An 11,316-nucleotide genomic window follows, 5' to 3' on the forward strand; every position below is an offset into this window, starting at 1 on the left:
TCTCATAATATTATAATAGTAAATAATACGAGTGTATGAGTATTCCATATTGTGCGAGATGAACTGAGATTTGAAGATAAAAGTCTGAGTAAAATATAGCAGGAATTACGGGTCTTAATAGATTCAAGCTATCGTATCCGCAATAAATAGTTACTTAAGTCTAGCAAATTGTTACGAAAAATGTAGCCTTGTATAAAGCTAAGCTAAACATTTTACTCATATTGTTGTTAGAAAGATCACTTTTTTTTACCCATATCCGATCCGTCCTCACGTTTAGGCATGGCGATCTTGTCAATTAGCTTTTGTCTGCAAGTCGGTGCTGTGTTATAGTTACACGATTAAGTACACATTTTATATCGGTAATAGGCCCTATAATCTGCGTGATTACCAAGTGCAATATCTGCGCTAAGATTTTTACCGTGATTAAGTATAATTGGGAAAATATATTGTCAGCTTTTCATTAGGTATCCATTTTTGCTACCTTGACCAGAGAACAAGCTTTCCCTTACGATGTAGGTTGGATCTCCTTTTGCGGCATCCTCTTAACGAAATCTAGATCCTACAGTATTCTGGCTTCGCGGTTGCGAAATGAATTACAACAAGTCTAACCTAAAATTGCTACCCAGCTCTACAACAAAGGTTACGCTGGCCGTCCACAGAACAAATAAAGAAAAGGTCTCCCAGACTCGTGAATAAATGATCGGAGAAGTACTCAGACTTCAGGAACAGTGATCTAAAATATGTCACAAAGAGTGATATGAAGGAATTCCTTAACTTCGTCACATAGTAGTTCCGGAAAGTTTTCACAATTGATAGACAGGCTAAAGAGAAACAGCATGATGACTGGTTTCCGATGAAAGCAACTGAGTATTTCAGCGGTACCTTGTAATATTCGTAAGCTTTTCTCTATAGGAAGTTCCATCCATTTCGAAGCTCATTGAGAGCAAGCTTTGAATACTCTTCGAGTTCGTTTGTGGTCTGTACGACGAAACGCTATTGGTCAATCTGTCCACTACACAGCAGCTTCGGAAGGTTGGCCAAGGAAACGTCAACAAACGCGAAGAACGAAGCTCTAGAAATCTGTCATTAGGTATAGGTGGGTAGGTGGAATGCACAGCACCGAGTCGCCGTTAACCTTGGGCAGTTCATTGCTGAGCCTTTACATTCGCATATGCAAGGTCGACCAGAAGGACGAATACAGGGCTCGAAAAAAAGGTTCATCACGCTGTCTCATGTTAATTCTTTTTAGAGACGCTCATGCCATTAGCAACGAGTCGTCATGAGCTAGTAGTCTGAGAGCTGGCATCCTGGATGTACAATAAGGACAGCTCTAAATGTTTTAAATCATATAAAAAACAAGGGTTCACAATAATTTATTATTTACGTCTTCTCGTTCTTAAGCTTGAACGATCCTCATCAATGCCGTTCAAGCAAGATGACTTTTCTATGCCGCAGTGCTTAGACTGCACGTTAATTTTGCCAGACGGTGGCTAAATTGAACAACCAGACATTTATAGAATGGTGAAACGACACTTGCTTACGTGGTATAAGCTTAAATAGCATTAAATTAAATTGTGTGTTGCATCATTAAGGTGCGTAGTTGCCTTCGAGACAATTCAAGCAGGACTGATACTACGATTCGTATTGCCATTAAGCAATACTTGACACAATAAAACAATACAAGAAACCTAAGCCTCTCAAGCAAAAATAAGATCTTCCTCGGCCTGATTCGAATGTGGGCAACATTACGTGTCCCAAGGATATTACCGTTACACCATTACGATAATTACCCGTGGAGCTGAGGCGTCCTCACCTCTCCCTACATCGCCTTTTACATCGCAGCATCTTATTGATTACGCTCCACGCATACGATGTACTTACACACGTCATTCTTGTTCCAATGATCCAAATGTATGACGTGTCTTCGTGAGTTTACCTCATTCCTGCTGGCCTTCCGGCTGGAAGGAGGCAAAGATGTATCATTCATGTGATGCGTTTTGCTATTTTCGCACATTCCACCTTCGTCGTTGAGGCAAGTGCCCAATTAAAGACGTGTAGGGGGGAAGAGAATCCGCTTTGAAAACTTGTGTATCTACGATCTTTATGTGATATTCACCAACATTAACTTTTAAATTCTTCTGCTAATGCTTGAGTTCCCTCATCAGCCTTTCTGCTGATCGTCAGAGGAGCGTTGGATCATTATGAAAATGAAGGATGGATTCAGGCCGCTGTAGCGATGGGTTAATGGAGTCAAGATAATAGGAGGAGCAAGAACGGTAGTTTGAGACCGATGGTGGTCGCGTTCGTATGGGAATCTGTTCGAGTTTCAGCTTTCTGGCCCTTTCTCCTCTTTTGGATCGTTTCGCAGTCAACATACTGACGTTATCTTCTCTGCTCGTTTACCTGTCTTGAAGGCTGTTGAAAAGAAGGTTGTTTTTTTTTGCATAATTGCTCCATTTTTGAATATGGAACTTATTTACGAGGCTGATGCGCCAGTACCACTGTAGTGATGTTGAACCCTTCGGTTTCAGTACCATATGAATTTACTTACTTAGCCACCGTTAAATTCATATGGTATGGAAACCGAAAGGTTCAACATCACTACAGCGGAGAACTTGAATAGGTTCACAACTTGAGAGCTCGAAACGGCCGTTAAAACTTAGCCACTTTTAAACTCTGTAAGCGTATAGTGCCAGCGTGTCGCGTCGCAAACACTCACGCCGGACATGGTGTATTCAATGATTGATTGCGCATTCAACACGTTGCAAGTATAAATTTATAGATTTATTAACACATATGACTTTATTGTAGAATGATTAGACTGACAGGTTTAGGTTTAGCAGAAAAACGTGACTCTATAGAAACTAAAAAATATTCAGTATGGTTTGTCTTGGACGAAATGCTGTTCGTATCAGTGTCTTTGCCTACGGAAGCTGCACTATCATTCGAAATATATAATTAAAGGGTCATAGATATTTGTTTCATTTGCAAACTAATGGGATAGTTTAAGGTAGTGATAAAATATTTGCCTTAATAAGGTGAAATAAGGGATAAGTAATTTTTCCGACACACACACACATATATGTGTGTGTATATATATTAGTATTATACCAATCATTTTTATGCGAATGTTTAAGTTTATTTCAATCGATCCCATGTCATTGAAAAGTTTAAAGCTAGTAAGTAGTGCTATATAAAAGATGTGGTAAATGCCAGTTGTTTCCGTCTGGTGCATGCATACGCTATTTGAAACAAAATCCGGTACGCACCAGTCGACTCCGTTGACCTAGCCTATTTATCGAGACGTATTCTGAGACAGCATTCTGAATTAAATGATGTACGTCTAGATCGATCGGACATTTTCTGTTTTATTTCTATAAACAACGATCTAATACTAGACTAAACTAATGCTAGACGTCACGAAACTCGTCATTCATATGACAGACTTGTGATGTGGAGGATGAGGGTCCGCTTCGAAACCCCGATATTATCACTATTATTATTAAAGCACAACTCAAGCAAGCTAACATTATTGATATACCACAATGTTAGTAGATAGCGTTAGTCAACTTGAAAAAAATTTGACAACATCGGTGACACAAATCTGCACTGGTTGTTTAAAGGGGGAAGGAACTATTATCAATATTTCTCACTCAGTACCGAATCCGACCGCGTGATGACTGCTATCAATAGCATGGCGTTTCACCTGTTCATATCATTCATCTAAGCTCGAGGGGATTTGGTTCCCCTGATAAGCTGACAGCCAGACAGCCACACTAGGTCAAACCCGAATGAAATTGCAATTTCGTCGACTTCAATCTGGGGTTTTTTTTTGCAGCAAAAGTATACCCGGCAAGCCGAACACTTCAAAGGGAGAACGTACTCAGAAGAGCGATTTTTCGTGTACTTCTACATAGACTACAGCCAAATACTTAAAAAAAATGTCTGCTTTCCTCCGTCGCTGCCATTACTACACATTACGACTATCTAGCTGACACAAACAGTCGACGATATAGAGGTCGGAGAATAGTTTACGTTGACCGATTGCTCTTTTCACCGGTGGTCCTCATTTTGATCGACTGCGAGAAGGACTCAGGATTCGTTAGAAATACGTTAACGACCTCTCGGTGCGTATCGGTACGTGCACCACCGAACATTTTGAGTTCGTGGCTAAAGGTATTTATATAACGGCATAGCTCCGTTTGTGCTCGTGACGCTTGACGCTTATTTTGCTTGATTCACTCACCAGGGCCGTCGCGTGCTCCGCGGCCTTAATGTATTTGACACAACAAAACTGAGCGCGATGTTGTCGTGACGCTTTTTCAGACGCACTCGTCTGAGCGTCTCTTTATTACGCAGCTTTCCCACCGATGCTTTTAATCGAGTTTCGATGAGATGGTTAACGGAACTTCATCTGGTAATAGTACTAGTTTCGAATACATGTCAGCATGTCGCTGAATGAGCCTAAACAACGACTTCGATGCTATCGTCAACAAGAGCTACGCCAGAAGCATCGGCAAAACGAGTGAGGGTAGCAGCGAGAGCGACGCTGTACAACAAAACCTTTTTTCTTTGCTGCCCGCTGTTATAGAGGCAGGAGCGTTCGACACGGACAAACGCGCGATGCAGAATGATGGACAAAGTGAGATCGAGGAGAGAGACCTAGAATTGTAAATGGCACGTTGCATAGCAGTAATATATACCTAGACAGACAGCAAATTCCCAAGGTAATGAGTAGATATTCACTATTTCAGCCTGTCCCATGTCATCACGCATATGCTTGTAATAAATGGTTCCATTCAGAGGCCAAACACGCTCACTGGCGTCGTGCTAGAGTGTACTCGCGGTTTTAGAAACGAGAAAAAGCGTCGATGACGATACACCACACGAACGAATATTGCTCCTATCACGTGTGTTGAGCCATACAATTGGATACGTCTGTTGCCCTTTGTCGAGTTTTTGGCTGCGGTTTATTTGCTTGTAGAGGACAACTAGACATTCGCTCCGAGTGTCAATGTTGGTGCTATTAATATTAGGACACTGACTGCGATTAATGTAAGGAAATTGCGATTTTGCAGAACTTTAGATTTGTCTCATTATACGGATCGACGGTCCGCTTCGTTGAATCTATTAAGTATAAGTTACGTACTTCAATCAAATGATCGAACCTGAGCAAAAATTTTGAGTTTTTATTTCTTAATTCACGTTTACCTAGTAAAGCCTAAATAGACCGGTTATAAACGATGGAAATAGCAGAAGATTTCCAAGTCACAAAGTGGACATTTCTCTAAGAGAAAAATTATTGTGATTCTAAATAACTTCGATATTTACACGCTTGCGAGATCGAAGAATAGGCAGAGTTTATCAGCGCTTTGTTAAGCACATATGCACAATAACATAGTATGTATTCGAATAATATAGTAAAACGTTTAGTTTAATGATGTATGGAGTTTGAATGTAATTTCTAATAAGAAAAGCACCCCCTAAACTAAAAACATGAACATGATATGTGATCGGCAGTAAAATCCACGAAGACGTATCGTATATCGGGTCGATACGGCAGTTGACCCTACCGTCGATTGTACAAAACGAACAGCCCAACGGCGTAGTGGGCCTCGCGCTTTCCGTGCTCCGACGTTTGCACGTCCACGGCCATCGGCATTGGCTGAGATGTTGGCTATATCGCCTAGTCACCAAGGAGCAAATCGCCTCATGCACGCGACGTTATCAGTGTTGCAGCTGGCCGGCCACAGCGATCTGTATTGTGAAGTAGCCACTGGCGTCCTGAGCTGATACATCAGGCAACAACTGCTACTGTATTGTGACCCTACAGTCATGCGCGCAGGTTCGCGCGGATACCGTGTAACATATGTACGCTAATAGTCATCGAGACTAGCGCTAACCAGTCGGCAAATATAAGTACGATCTGCATAGACTTATATCAATGACCATTACGAGATGCCGCAGGATCAAAGATCGTTGTTGAAAATCCCGATATTGATCATGATACACTCTATGTTAATTCATCGAAATCATCGAATTTCAAGAAGCTCTTCAATGATGTGCGTCCTGTCTGTATGGGAGGGTCCCCAACGAGGATGGAAACATCTGTGAGACGGATAAAGCAAGGAGTTGATATCGAACGATGTCGCTGATCATGGACGGAGATACGTAATGTTCAAGAGGAATCCCGTTCTCTCGATTAGCCGTGACATGGGTGCCCCTTTCGCAGCTATTGTATTGTATAAAGTTATTAAACTGTTGATGTATGTAAAGTGTAATGATGCTGTCGTTCTTCGAGCGGAGGTATTGAGGTTTCAGCTGGAACTGTTGTACTGACCACCAATATTCTTTAAAATGTCCTTGAGGAAAATCACGAGTTTCACGTTCTGGGCAATGTAGTCAAAAAAATCGTCAGTCTTGGATCGGGGCCTTGCCAACGATGTAGTAGTATCAGCTTCGAAACGGTTTTACCTCACATTAAACCCGGGATTGACAAGGTGTACTAATGGCCTTTATTAGGCTCAAGTTCGTCTAGATCACGCCATCTGCGAGTACAAGGTGGCGAGAAGCTTTCTTTCCGCCGCAACCCAAAGATATCGATGTCGTGAACGTCGAAATAGAGTTCTCGGTGTTCGCTGTAATGTGTACGTGTGCAGGTATGAAGTGTGCTATGGTTTGTTTAGCGGATGACCAAATATTCCCGTCAAAGGCCACCCCTAATGATTGGTAAGATCGGCCGCATAAAGTTTTTCTTTGTCCCAAATCCAAATCCAAATTAGATTCAAACTAGCTATGAACATGCACATACACAACAACGAGAAGCAAAAAAAGATCTACCCTAATTCTATAATAAACCGAAGAATATACATTTTAGTGGATTTTTTTTTCCTACATGCACTGTGCATGTACCTTGTAAGCATATGACGCAAATTAACACCACATATATTGAACTCGATATTTGTTCTGTTTCATTTACTTATTCTTAGGAGGTGGCTTGCACCACATTAGGAAGTCTTTCCAAAAAAGAAAGACGGCGACAATGAAAGAAGTCTAAAGGGTCAACCAGGATTACTACCGTCGATGATATCCGATACACACGTAGTCGTTCCTAAGCTGTCATAGAAGTTGAACAATTTGTTTGTTCGTTATAAGCGTTATACTATTGATGCGCGAGGTTTCAATGTATAGGCCTTATGCTTACTGCATAGGGAATATAAGAAGAGAACGTTTCTCGATTGCGAAGAACATTCACAATCATCAGCTAGATGTTTGACTTATTTGATCCAGGTTTCTGCTTAATTTACGGGGTTTCGCCCCCGTGTCGAACCAAAATACGGGATCGATTTGTCAGATAACATGAGACGCGTTAGGTTGGCGTTGGTATTATTTGAAAGCTGAAATTTGACGGTAGCAGCAGATATGCTTAAATTGTCAGAAGGCTTATTTACGAAGAAGAGATAAGCGTCTTGAAGATGAATTCAAGGTTTGCAGAACTTACAAAATTCGCAAATAGTTTTATTGGACAGGGGCTCAAATGCTGCCCAAGCCCATAAAAAAAATTGCTGTTCATGGTCAAGCTGCACCCTCGAACAAGACGGTTTAAAGATGGTTCTGTCGCTTTGATTCTAGAAGTTTTAATATGAAAGATGGTGCTGGTTAATTACGAAAAAGGTTGCTAGAATTATTGCGGAGGTTGAGCAAGATCGATACGTGAGTAGCCATAATATTGCCAAAGAGTTAAATATCCGCCGGCAAACAGTGTTCAACTATCTAAAGGGAGCTAGTTACAAAAAGAAGCTCGATAGAATTTCAATTAGGTACTACCCTGGTTGACCTCAAATTATGAACCCGAATCAAAATCATTGTATTTTTATCTGCGCAAACTTGAAGAAGCATTTTCAAAGCGCTTGATCACATGTGATAAAAAGTAAGTTACGTGCGATAACAGTGTGCCAACAAAAAAAATAGATTAGGCTACACAATCTGTGGCAACGTTTAGATTGGCGCGAAAAAAGATACTGCTACGTGTTTTTGGCGGGACTGAAAAGAAATCTTGCACTACGAGTTGCTGTCGCGCGGCAGAGCGATTGATCCAACTAACAATGTTACAAAAAGCTATTGGAAAAAAAAAATCGACGAGACCTAAGGGACAGAAAAGGCGTCGTTTTCCCTCAGGACAATGCCAGAACACACGCTGCAAAAATTTAGAAAAATGCGTTCGTTGTATAGCCCGGGTCTTGTATCATCGGACCGTTATCCCTTTCGGTCTTTGCAAAACTCTCGCAATAGAGTTCACTTAGTTTCAATGAATGAATGCAAAAATCACTTGTCATCGATTTTTTTCGCCTAGAAGCCACAGAGGTTCTACAGGAATAAGATTATGACTTTGCCAAAAAAAATTGCAGAAAGTCATCGATCAAAATGGCGCATATTTAGTCTGGTTATCTTTTTTCAAAGCATAACAGAATATTTTCTCCAATTTCCGCTTTAAAAAGTCAGTACTTCAGTTTGCGATCAATACGACAATTCAGTGTACATTTATTTGTATATATGGCCGCAATGGCTTGGACGGTCAAGCTTCTGGTTCAAAGAATATAGGGATTGTTGCTTCATGTTATGGCTTCGCCAGATAAAGGAAGCTATTTAATGTAATTTTAGTCCGATGGAAGTTCGCTTGCTCCTAACAGTACACATTTCATAATTTCATTGGCAGTAAATAGTAATCGCCGTTGGATATCTTCATCCATATGGAGCTCTTTTTGAAAACAATGATATGGTGTGTATCTATTTTTATGTTTTTACAGCATTCATTCTACTCGTCGAGCCGTGTAGTTTATACGAATTCTAGTAACATGACGAGTCTTTTTTTACCTTAGCTGATGTGACCCATTCTGAATTTACAAAACAATTCCCTTACTTAGAGCACTGAAAGCGAAATTGACTATTAACGCTGCTTATGCTGGTACCACTGTTTATAAACTAAAACAGAAAAATTATGCCATCTGCACCGTATCCACTAGTCTTCCGTCAACCGCCCGAATACAGCCATAAATTTTTCAAGGTTGCCAGCTTTGCGGTTCCCGTCTCACGTCCTCAGTTGCCCATCACACACCTCCGTTACAATCAGCCGTGCGCTCCGCTCTCACAGGGTTCGAGTAAGCGCGCGGCGTGGCTGCAGTGAAGCTGTGTAAGTTGCCGGCTGAGGAACCATGACAGATTGACGTAATCTTACACCCCGCGGTGGCCGGCTTTAGCGAATACGGCTTCACCGCTGCCGCTGTACCGGTATGCCGCAACAGAGCCAATATTACGGTGTTGACGAGTCATGAGGTTAGGGTGAGTCTACTGCTGGGCTAAGGTGGCACACACAGAGGGCCAGGTAATGAGAACGAAAAGGAACAGCGGTTTAAATTGGAGGTAGAAAGTTAAAGGATACGGTCGGTGAGTTTACAAGTGCGACAGGTATGCAGCCTAGACTCGGTAGTAGTTAGTTGGGGTGGTAGCAAGTTCGCTTTGCCTTGCGCCCTCGAACTGATTAAGCCACAGTCAGAGTTAGGAAAAAAGCAGTAGTTATCATTGCAGCAACCCTCTGAAAGGGGAACTCCCCGTCATAGCAGATCCTTCTATCAAGACCCTTTAGCATCTACACTGGTAAAGCCAACAGTTAGAAGACAAATGGTGGCTGCATGTGGAGGCATCTTTGTCAGTTCAACATATTGATCGGTTTAGCTTGGCAACAAGGAGAACTAGTAACATCAGTAGTTATATCAATAATGATGGTGCTAGTAAAATCCTGGAAATAGAAACAGAAAACTTGGTAGAAGACAGCCTCTCGGGCATTCCGGAACTTAGGGGCGAAGGTACATGTAGGTACTATGGAAACTGCCTTGAGGGTGGCATCGACTGTGGAAAAGGCTTCGAGCTAAGAGAAACCGGGGTTTGAAGACAGTACCCTCAGAATGCGTATTCAGCGTAACGAGATTCAGTGGCGGCATTGTTACTGATACAGCCGCTTCACTCCGATATAGCTAGCTGCGATCTAAAGCTTAAGTAACTAATTGGGCCACATCGATTCTCTGCACATGACCGTATGCACACGGCACGTAAGCAAGAATAACTGTCAATTATTGCGGACCGTGGGCGATAGTAGCCTCAGTTAAATCAAAGCTTGCTAACGTGGTTTCCGTCGGTCATCCGTTCCCAATTCCGGCATACCAATAGTCTACTAGAAACCATTGCCTGCGTCTACCCTTAGAAATGCTTTCTGCTCTAAACCCTGCATATCAAATCCGAAGAGACTTAGATAACCATCATGATCGTTTTGGCGCCAGGTTCTGAGGCGTCTCGTAAACCAGGACTCTTCGAAACGGCAGAGTGGTATCATGATACACATGATCCTGTATTTCTGCACAGAGCAGTTTTGGTCATTTGTCATTATTTGTCAGACACCAGAGGGCTACGCCTACGTCATGTATTGGAAAAGAAGCAGATTGTTGATATTGTTAGGGACACGTAAGCAAATGTCGTCAGTATGCCTCCTAGTGGCTGTTCCGTGGGCGGTATCAGTTAGCAAAGTTGTCCGGTTGTCTCTGACATGGCGAAACAGAAAACAATTCGGCACCTGGTACAGTCGCTGATTGATTAGCCCAACCGGGGTTTCACTCGGATCGTTCTTTTAGAACTTTTGTTCCTCCTCTGTTTGATTCCAGATGTCCTCCATTTCACTAAATCCTATCAGAAATAAGCAAATGTTTTAAATAGCCGATACCTGCAGGTAAAATGAGCCCATGAAATATATAAAAAGTAAGTGAAGGATAAACATAACTTTATATATATATATATATATATTTCAAAGAGTCTTGAGCTCTCAAATGACTCATGTACCATTCTGTAACCATCTACCGCTACAAATCGAAAGAGGTTATGGGGATCATCTCTTTGGGGGATGCGTGATTACGTGAAAAGTATCACCTATCTAGGGAACGTTACGACATATGGACGTGAAGGAACGTCTCCTTAATTCAAATCAACTAATTAAGCCCGGTATCTCTGAAAATACGTGCTACTTTATAATTATAGCTATTTTTCGTCACGTTTTCGACCATTTATCATATCATTGGCTAGTTGAGTGGAAATTTCTGCCCAAGTACTGTCGCCAAATCAGTGCGTTATTTCCCCCCACAGCAATTGGTGTAGTAAGTACGGAAACAGAATGCCCCTTGTTGTACCCTTACGCGACTTACTTTTTTTCAATCCCTTTGTAACATAAGAATCGACTGCATCCAATTTTACTTATGCTCAAAATGTAACGAC

This window comes from Varroa jacobsoni, unplaced genomic scaffold, assembly GCF_002532875.2.
Source record: "Varroa jacobsoni isolate VJ856 unplaced genomic scaffold, vjacob_1.0 scaffold_562, whole genome shotgun sequence".
Classification (NCBI taxonomy): domain Eukaryota; kingdom Metazoa; phylum Arthropoda; class Arachnida; order Mesostigmata; family Varroidae; genus Varroa; species Varroa jacobsoni.